Here is a 10,459-nt window from a genome sequence, read left to right as displayed (position 1 = left end):
AAAACTGCAGAGTTTATGATTATTGCAATATTTAACCATGCTTCAACTATGGCAGATTTGGACATAATGGTCTGAAATCAATAATAGGCCTATCTGTTTTAAGTGTACGGGCAACCATAAAACTAAAGAGTGTGAAAGACAAGGAAACATAATGAAATGTCCGAATTGTGTATACAGTAATAGTAAATACAAAACAGAATACAAGACAGAACATATGACAACAGACAGCCACGAATGCAAAATTTTGCAAGCCAAGATAAGAAAGTTTATTGCGGGAATATAATAAAGCAGCGGGATGGAGAAATATCGGGATGTCAACAGCCTCGATTAACACACTCAACGATAATATACCAAATAAACTAAGAAACAAAAATTATCCATGGATCAGGATATTAACATTGATGAAGTAGGCAAGGCAGAGTGTGAAGTTGAAAACATCAGAGAACTCAACAGGAAGATCGTGAAGAAACAAAATTTAATTTTGTGTGTGAATATAAGAAGTCTCAATGCAAATTTTGAAAAACTAGAAACATTCGTAGAAAGTATGTCAAAAAAGCCATGTGTGATAATCTGTACGGAGACATGGATCGTGCAGCACCCTCATTTCTATCAATTACATAGTTATAAATGATGCTACAACGAGAGTAAAATTAATAGGGCAGATGTGTCCTTGTGTATATTAAAAATAATATTTATAAAATAAACTAAAGTAGAAGTAATTGATAGATTGAGGGTGGTTAGCTTAGATCTTAAGCATCAATCAGGTGAATCATTAAGAGTTTCGGCTATGTACAGGTTTCATGATGTTCCCAAAACAGAATTTCTAAATAGTGTAGAAAAATTTCTATCAAAACACATTAGAACCAAAAACCACACGCTAGAATTTTTTTTTTATTAAATTATTTATTGTTACGTTCTATAACTAGGACTTCAAGCTCCACGCGTGTCGTCGATATAACGGCATCGTGCAATGGCAATGTTTTGGCGCGCGGGCGGCGGGATATATCTCACTGTACCGAAGTGTGCCAAAGTGTGCTATACTGTGCCATACTTTGTCAAAAAAGAGATGTTTGTTTCCGAAAAACCCACATGTGTCAAAGTGTGCCAAAGTGTGCCAAAGTAAAAAGAAAGTCTATATAATATATGGAAAAAAATCCTACAAATATAACTCTAAAGCATGAATATAAAAATTATGAAAAAATTTTAAATAAAACAATAAAAGATGCTAAGTGGCGATAATCCAAGACAGCTATAGAGCATCATAAACAGTAAAATGGGCAAAAACAACAAACAAATGAAATCGCCTGACTGTACATTGGTAAATAACTAAAAAATAGTAAACAAGACAAATATAGCAAATGAAATGAATGATTATTTTAGTCAAGTTGGAATAGACTTAAGTAACCAAATAAATAATAAGTGCGGTGATCAAATAAGACTGCCAGCAAGAAATAGCGAATCCATATTTATACAACCAACTAATGTTTGTGAAATCCATAGAGTAATAAGCGAAATGAAGAAAAAAGCTGGTGGGTTAGACAACATCAATGCAAGTACAATCAAGTGCATTGCTATGTTTCTAGCAAAACCCTTGGAACATATTTTTAACATAAGTATACAGCAATCGATTTGGGCGAATGCGCTAAAACGAGCTGATAGAGTACAAATTCACAAGTCTGGAGATAGTACATGTATTGCAAACTATCACCCAATATCACTGATTTCTAATATAGCTAAAATATTTGAAAAAATTATATACAACAGACTTTTTAATTTCATAATGAAGCATAATATTATATCAGAGAGACAGTTTGGTTTCGTCAGAGGCAGAGGAGCAACAGATGCGCTTGATTGTCTTGCGGATATTATATACAAAAGTCTAAACAAAAGTAAACCAATAATAACGATATTTCTAGATCTAGCCAAAGCTTTTGATACTGTCGATCACAGAATACTATTGGATAAGTTGGAAAGATATGGAATAAGAGGATGTGCCTTAAAACTCTTAACTAGCTATCTATTAGGTAGGAAACAATGCGTTAAGATAAATAATTTCAAAAGTGAATACAAAGATATTTCCATAGGTATTCCGCAGGGAACCATTTTAGGTCCTTTATTTTTTATCCTATATGTAAATGACCTACTGATAGATATGTTAAAAGACTCTATAATGTCTTATGCAGATGAGACAGTCATTATCTCGAGTGATGACTCGTGGTCGACAGCACAGGACAAGATGAATTTTTATCTTAGCAAGGTTGCCAAATGGCTTGTGTTAAATAAACTATCGTTAAATGTAAATAAAACTGTATACATAACCTATTGCAATTACTGTGATAGTGTTTCAGGGATATAAAATAATAAAATAAAATTTCGATTACAATATAAAATGGAATATACACATTGACTCCATTGTAAAAAGAACAAGATATTTAATTTTTGTCTTTCTTCCAGGGCCTAGTCAGTTATAGAATAATTGCCTGGGGTGGGGCATATGACAATTGTATGTACTCGACACAAGGAGTACAAAAGAAGTTATTAAAAATTATTAACAGAAATCATTTTGAAACACAAAATTCCCCACTAATAGTTAGGCAGTTGTTCCAAATTGAAGCAATAACATATCACTACAGGAATCTAAGGGATATTTATAGTAAAAATACGAAAACTACTAGAAAAAAGAGCCAAATATATCATTGCCAAAAATTAATAAATCTAGAAGTAAGAAAAGCAGCTACTACATGGCTGTGAAAATTTTCAATTTACTCTCTAATGATCTCAAAAAGTTAACAGTTAGAAAAGTATTTATAAAAAATAAATTAAAGGATTTTATAAGAAATCTAATAGTATGAAATGAATTAAAGACACTAGTTTAAATTCTGTTATAAGTACAAGAAAGAACAGTATGAAAAGATTAATTTTATTTTTTAGTTTTTAAATAAATAAATAATTCTTAACACTTGACATTTTCAAAACTGATTTCACTACATTCATTAGCGCATATTAATAACAATATAGAAATTTTACGTTACAACGCAATTACTCACAGTTTTTTACATTTTTTATTTCCATGAAGGTGAGTATTTCGCAGATTTTTGAAAGAGCGCTGGACTTTCCTGGTTAGAATAAAATACGATTGCACACGATTTTATTTTGCTGTTCTTATTTGAGTATTGAACAATAAGCAATTAAAAAGTATTAAATCCATTAATAATATAGTATGTTTATACACTATTATAATATTATACAATATTTGGAACAGTTTTAAAATACATATTCACGCTTTTTACAAATGCTTAATTTTTGGATTAAACATATGTTATACGAAAGTGAGACAGAGCTGTTCCCAGTTGAAAAAAATCATATATTTTCATCAATATGTTAAAAACATGTACTTTTATCATATGTTTTTGTGGTTTCAATTTAACTTATGATAAAATCACACGATAAAAACACATACTTTCCTGATTTTTAATCAAAAATAAAACTTAAGAGCGACACATTTATTATATTTGGTGACCATAAATGGTAGTACCATGCTGATGATAACACCAAAAATAGGTCATATAGCTATGTTATCTGCCACTTAACTTTTAAAAGTTTAAACAAAACAAGTCAAGTTGCATATAACATAGACATATGACCTATTTTTGGTGTTATCATCCGCATGGTACTGTATCATATGTTAAATTGAAACCACAAAAACATATGATAAAAGTACATATTTTTAAAACATTGATAAAAACATATGATTTTTTTCAACCGGGTTAAAAAAAAAGTGAAACACTTATTAAAAATGTGTGATATAAGTATGAAAAGTTTTCCTAACTACGAGAAAAATTCACGTTATCATCATTATAAAATTATACTTTTCTATACTTAAGTGACGCTTTTGTCACACTTTCCATTTCTACTAGGGCATATATTAATTGTTCGACTATATCTTGTTACTTCACGAATGTTTATACTAAATCTCATGAAAGTACCCTGATATAAATTACTAAAGCATGCAGGAGTGAGCTATTCTTTCTAGCATTATTTTAATTAGTTGAAGTAATGTATGATCGCTTCATAGAGAGATTGCCCAATTAAAAAAAGACTGTTTTTCGCCACTTTTGAAACACTATGACACATAAGCAACGTATGTAGATGTTAATAAAGTGCAGGTATCTAATGAATAGAACTTCGAGCTTATGAATAAATCTATATTATTTAGGAGTATTCAGAACAAAGATTTAAAATAGGACTTTTAATTGTGCTAGTCTTTTTAGGAAATAACTATGCTAACGTCTCCTATCAACATAAATTCTATCTTAAAAATTCATTTTATGAGATCCTGTTTTAATTGAATCCCGTATGATACTTATTCGTTATATAAACGATGTAATAATACCAAAGATCTAATTGAAAGAACTTTAAGATATGATGATATGAATAGGAATCGTTGTAGTGTATAATACACTTTATTTAATCCTGTTGTAATGTTTTTAAAGGATATCCAGCTAAACCAACATTTGCCTTATTATCTAAATTTGGCCCCGAGCATCAACAGTAGAAGAATTCTCAATAGCAGTGGCAGACAATAAGGTGATATTTGTTTTAGAATTCCTACGCTTTACCGGTTTTTAAAAATGGCAAAGCGTTTGAAGTCTAAAACAAAAGCACATAACAACTCGCTGGGTAAATGGACAAACAGAAATAATCTTTTTCTTCATATAATTTTAGAAATGTTTGTAACCGTCGGTATATTGCTACTATAAGCGATAATTAAGTTATTGATTTATGTTTGAGTTCATGAGTTGATCACGAGTTTTTCATAAGTTGTAAATAAAAACTAAGGAGACATCACCTTTCTTTTTTCCATTTCCTAGACAACATCGCAAAGCAAATTGAAAAAAAATTTGCATGTTTGGTAAATCAACACAAGTATTTTTTACGAAGATAGAACAAAGAAGGGGGTAAAGAAAATGTAAACGTCGTAAATTGGACATACAAATCCGAGTGTCTTGACTTGACAGACCTTGACTCACCTTGACACAAGTAAGAGAATATTGTTAATTTATATCATTCGGGGTCTCATAAAATTTAGAATTTCATAAGTTTTAATACAAAATTTTGCACTGTTTTGATTGTAGAATATTCCTTCATAATTAAAAATCAAATAACGCTACACTACTACAAATTGAATTAAGCCTGAAGGGTGTGGCAAACTATGTGCCAGGATATGGCGAAAGAATATGTTCCCAGCAAATCACACAAAAATATTAAAAAATGTAAAAAATTTAATTGATGACGTAGATGAAAGAAATCTTACGAGTTTTTTCAACGTAAAAGTGAAAGGAGAATCAGTAGAGACGTTAAGTGCCAGTAATATAGAAAATAATATTTGATTAAAGATGATATACATGAATTTAATACAATGGTTAGAAAAATAATCTAACGAGAAGAGACATTCAATATACTAATAAATTACAAAAAATAGTTTTGACATTTGAAAAAAATCTAAAATTAAATATGGATTAGCACAAGAAACAACACTGTCAGACATATCAAGAGCAGCTATAGAAATAAAAGGGATATAATAATAAGAAAAGGTATGATGAGAAATAATATAAAAAATACGAATATTGTGATGCCACGTGGCATACAGTAAGGTATCGTCTAATTATTGTATGAAAAGATGTAATAAAAAAGTCACACAATTGATGCAATATTGTAAATTAATCTTTGAGCAATAATAGAATAATGTAAATATTGTCTTTTAAAAATACAATCGAAAAACAGACTTCACGTCTTACAACAATATTACTGGACAGTACCTGGAAGGTTATTTAACTTTTAGACAATATTGCCGAAAAATCGGATGCTTTAGGGGTAATTGATAATAGTAAAACGGACATAGCTATCCATAGCAATTTTGCTCCAAAAGCTCAGCAAGTTATATAATCTTTCGACAATGTTAATGTACTATCAGGAGTTATGTAGAAATTCTCGCACAGTTAGGAAGCGTTTGTCATAGTTTAACATAGCGTTGCTATGCCGCATTCTTATTTTTTATAATGAGTAGCTAATAAGGAGTTAACATTATTTTTTGATTTTCTATGTTCCTCAGCGCGTAAACAAACATTTCTTTTTGTTTGGCCTACGTATGTAGCAGAGCAGTCATTACATTTTAGTTTATAAACAACATTGTTCTCAAGATTTTTGTCTTTTCTATCCTTGCCTTTACCAATACTACTAATATATAAAGAAAACATTGTCCTTAATAAACTCTAACAAACAACCAAGACAACACACAAGCAGTAGTAACAAAGATCAACGAAACACCATATGCATTCCATACATAAAAAGCTTCGATAAGCAGATAAGTCATCGTTTTAAAAGAAACAACATTTATACAATTCCAAAAATTAACAGCGAAAATTCACTTGCTTTGCTCTCGGTAAACACAATCATTAAAATAATATTTTAACTTATATCAAAATTACAATAAGATTATACTTTAATTATAAATAAAAAACCACTGCTAATTCTTTGACACGTAGCTTCCTCTAAATAAATTTATAGCCCCAATAGATAAAATGTTGTTCGAATTTACAGTATATTAATGTTTTTTTTTCTTTAAATATTTTTAATCCTTATTATTTTACTTAAGCAGTTTTTTAGCAAAAGACTATAGTAATCAGAAAGATTTGATCAAAATCTTTAAAAAAGGGGAAGGGTGACACTACGAGGGATAGGGCGCCCTCCACCACCCGTCACAATACCAAATCATATAATTTTTATAAAAAAATTTAAACCTAAATATTTTAAATTCCATAGCGTCCTCATAACCTCATAAAACCATAAATTCTCTCGAAACATTCTGAACTTCAGTTAGCGAGTTATAAGGTTTAACAAAAATAGTAGTTTTCAGTTATACATGGTATACAGAGTGAAAGACAAAGAATTTGAATCTTAATATATTTTAAACTAATCGGTTCCATAAGCTGCGAAAAGAACCTAGCCGAGGTGATCAACAGATCGATAGTTTCCTAAAATTTTTACTCCTTTAGTAGTACCAAGCCTTTTTACTCCCGTAATCGTACGACATTTACGACAGAGAACCCATTTTTTTTTTGTTTTCGTTTTTAGCTCAAAAACTAGTTGCCAAAATGGCTTAAAATTTTTACGGCAAATAGATATTATTGTTTTTCATAAATTTTTAAAAACGTTTAACAATTTAGTTTTGGGGATATTAAATTAAAAGAAAATCACCTTTTTTATCATAACAATTAAAAAGAAAGGTCAATCTTGAAAACCTTGTGGGAAAAGTAGACAATTTAATGCTCTTTTAGAAACACTATTGCTGAATTTATTGTATAAATCTTACCATTAAAAAAAGCAAATATATTTTTTCAAAAATCATAAAATGGTCAGAATTATAAAAAAATGTTCCAGAATTCAGAATTAGAAAATATATATGCATGTCAAATTTTGTTACGATCGGTCGCGTCCAAACACCTCCAAATGCGTTTCTATGAAGTTTTAGCAAAACTGAAAATTTTACAATTACAAAGCTTCCTCTAGGACTATCCAGGTCCCTGTATTGCTCATAAATAAAGACTACGTCAGCCTCCGTCTCCTGGACGTACTGGGTAAGTAAGTCCTGCGTTGTCTCACAGTGATTTAGGTTTTGTGTTTGTGTGTGTGTGTGTGTGCTTGCGTGCGTGTGTAAACGCGAAAATCAGTACATGCGTTACAAAAAATATGGTGTGCACCAAGGGCTAAGTGGGCTTTTTGGTCTCACGTGGTTATAGTACTTGTTTTTAGCTCGCAAAACTACTTGCCTTTGACTCGTACTGCAAACTTCACACTTGGCCCAAAAAGCCCATTTTACGCCCTTGGCACACACATATTGTAATATATTGTAATCTATTAAAAATATTACAGAATATTTTAAAATATGTTTAAAATGTTGTGCAAATGTTTGAAAATGATTTGAAATTATTCTTTTGCAATGTTTCTTAGAAATACGTTTACCCTAGGACAAATAAGATTTTAAAACATTTTATAAATATGCATGATAAATGATTGCAGAAACATTTCATTTGTGATAAATATTTTTTAAATGTTTCTAAAATGTTTTTATGTTGTTAGTTAGGGAAATCTCTTCTTTTTGGCGATTTAATGATAATTTGTTTTGTGAGTTTTGGCAACAGTTGTGGTGAACGAGTTCTTTAAAGTAAACTTCTAAAAATAGAATATTAAAATCTTATATCATTGCGAACTGCTCAATAAATAAATTATTGTGATTATTATTATATTGTGAGTATTTAGTCCCTAAAAGTGGGACTTATAAGTTTGGGACTTCAAAATTTTGGGCTTTGAGAAATGTTGGGTCTTAAATAATTTAGGTCTTAAAAATTTTGTTTTATGAATCTAATATTATTTTAAGAAGCTAACGGTGTGCCGTATGACTTATCTAAATGTCCCTGCATTGGGACTCATAATTTGGGCCTTGTTAAATTGTTAGCCTTTTCAATTTTTGGTTATGAAGTTATTGGATCTTACAAATATTGGGCCTTCTTCTTTAGGCTTTTTAAATTTTGGCTCTTATGATAGTGAGTTTTATAAATTTGATTTTTTTTGTTCCAGACGCTATCCTAATGAAAACGTTGACGTGATTTTGTGATGGACTAAAATACTTACGTATATCTCTATGAAATTTTTATATGATATATTCCTCAACGAAATAACAGATAAAAAAGAACTGAGATCAATCATCCAAAGTCCAGTTTATTATATTTAATCATAATGAAGGAACAACATTTTTTTTTTGGTCCATAAAGGACTTACTTAACTTAAAGTTAAAGTTATATAATGATCAATTAGGAAAAACTCTCAAGATACTTACTACGTAACTTGCCATGACCGTTTCATTTTCTTTATTGGTAAACAACTAAAATTTTCAAACTGTAGGAATAGAGTAATCTATACGAGCAGTTTTCTTAAATTTCTTTATTGCGCCGACGTTTCGAAAGAGTGTATCTTTCCTCTTCAGGGCATCTAAAAATTACAGAAATGTACACTAATTACTAGTCTCAAGTCTTAAAATAAACGAATTTGAACTAATAAAAACCAACATGTCATACCGATAAAACACATGAAAAAACTTCGTTCCAAACATGCTATAGTGTGGCTTCATTGAATAAGCATTACTATAGATATACAACTTTAACGCTATTTATTAGGAAGAACTGAAATTATTTTTCCCTTAACTTAATATATATATATATATATATATGTGTGTATTGTTGTGACCGAGCCTGAACGTTACGCGATTCGAACACCAAGAATCGCGCATAGCGACCTTAGTACGAGATCAACGACGTCGCGGATGTTATTGTTTATGTTCAGTCTGGTTCTGTCAGCTGTTGAGAACAGTTGTATTTACGTTCGAATAAAGAGTCCGAGTTCAAGAGTGATTTTCTATAAATAACGTGTTGTTATTTTTATTACCCGAACCTGATCATAACATTTTGGGGGCTCGTCCGGGATATTAGTGTTTTTGAGTGATTATTTTATGCATCTTCGATCTGGCAAGATGCTTCCAAGAACACCACACAAGCCGGACGCACCAGCAAATCCATTGATGATTCACGAGAAGAAGTGGATTTATTGAATCTTGAACAGACGAATCTGGAGGACACAAATGTTTTCGGACGCACACAATCTTCACAAACCCCAATCCTCACTACACACACTAATGTTTCAAATCAAACACTGGTGGCTGCTATTAAGGAAATAAACAACTTGAAGATACAACTAGAAAACGAACATGCTCAACAAAAAGATTTGGAAGTCCGTTTATCTCAACGTTCTGTGGAAGAAGTAAACCTTTCCGACGAGCTTCGACGACGGGATCAGGATTTTCTGTCCGAGAGACGGCTTCGCGAGGACTATGAGGAGAAAATGAAGCGCCTAATTGAAGACATCGGCAACGGTCACACGAGGCATTACTCACAGAACGGTCAGAGTGGACAAGGAAACAACAGGATCTCGAATGACGATTAACTGAGCTAAGTCAAATTCTGCTATAACGACTGGCACATCCGATAGGTTAAGGTCTAATAATGTACACCCACTGGACACTACACAATCAACACAAAGTATTAGTTTAGGTTATAATCTCAAACCGGATACTTATGATGGTACAACACCACTGCGTGAGTTTTTGAATCAATTTTAATTAATTGCTAGAGCAAATAGTTGGTATAGTGCTAGGATGATGGTTGCTTTAGCTGCTTCTTTACGGGGAAAAGCTAAATCTGTTCTTGATAGCTATAAAGATACTTATCCAATAGATTTTGATAAGTTAAAATCAAGTTTAGAGTTACGTTTTGGTGATGCACATTTTGCACCAACCTATTATTTCCAATTTCAGAACAGGCGTCAACAACGGGGTGAAGATTTTCCA

General features: G+C 31.1%; 2 protein-coding genes, 1 long non-coding RNA gene and 1 other non-coding gene across 18 annotated transcripts in view; 3 read left to right on the top strand and 1 right to left on the bottom strand.

Moving 5' to 3' along the window:
* LOC116416507 overlaps positions 1 to 9,049 on the bottom strand; it is a 16,458-nt gene extending 7,409 nt beyond the window's left edge. Inside the window, exon 1 of the mRNA XM_031925272.1 lies at positions 8,897 to 9,049. The gene's annotated coding sequence lies outside the window, so the exon portion shown is untranslated. The remainder of the gene's footprint in view (positions 1 to 8,896) is intronic.
* Positions 1 to 10,459, top strand: part of LOC107981239 (zinc metalloproteinase-disintegrin-like batroxstatin-3) — a 584,695-nt gene that overhangs the window by 40,003 nt on the left and 534,233 nt on the right. The window lies entirely within an intron of this gene.
* On the top strand, positions 4,578 to 4,679 carry Mir927 (microRNA mir-927). The gene has a single exon (NR_039044.1). It is a non-coding gene; the product is annotated as a microRNA mir-927 (primary transcript).
* Positions 4,684 to 5,706, top strand: LOC116416509. The gene is made up of 2 exons (XR_004226896.2): positions 4,684 to 5,040; positions 5,136 to 5,706. It is a non-coding gene; the product is annotated as an uncharacterized LOC116416509 (long non-coding RNA).

The sequence above is a fragment of the Nasonia vitripennis genome (assembly GCF_009193385.2).
Source record: "Nasonia vitripennis strain AsymCx chromosome 2 unlocalized genomic scaffold, Nvit_psr_1.1 chr2_random0008, whole genome shotgun sequence".
NCBI lineage: Eukaryota > Metazoa > Arthropoda > Insecta > Hymenoptera > Pteromalidae > Nasonia > Nasonia vitripennis.
Note: the sequence above shows the minus strand (reverse complement) of the source record. Positions and strands in the feature narration are given on the sequence as shown.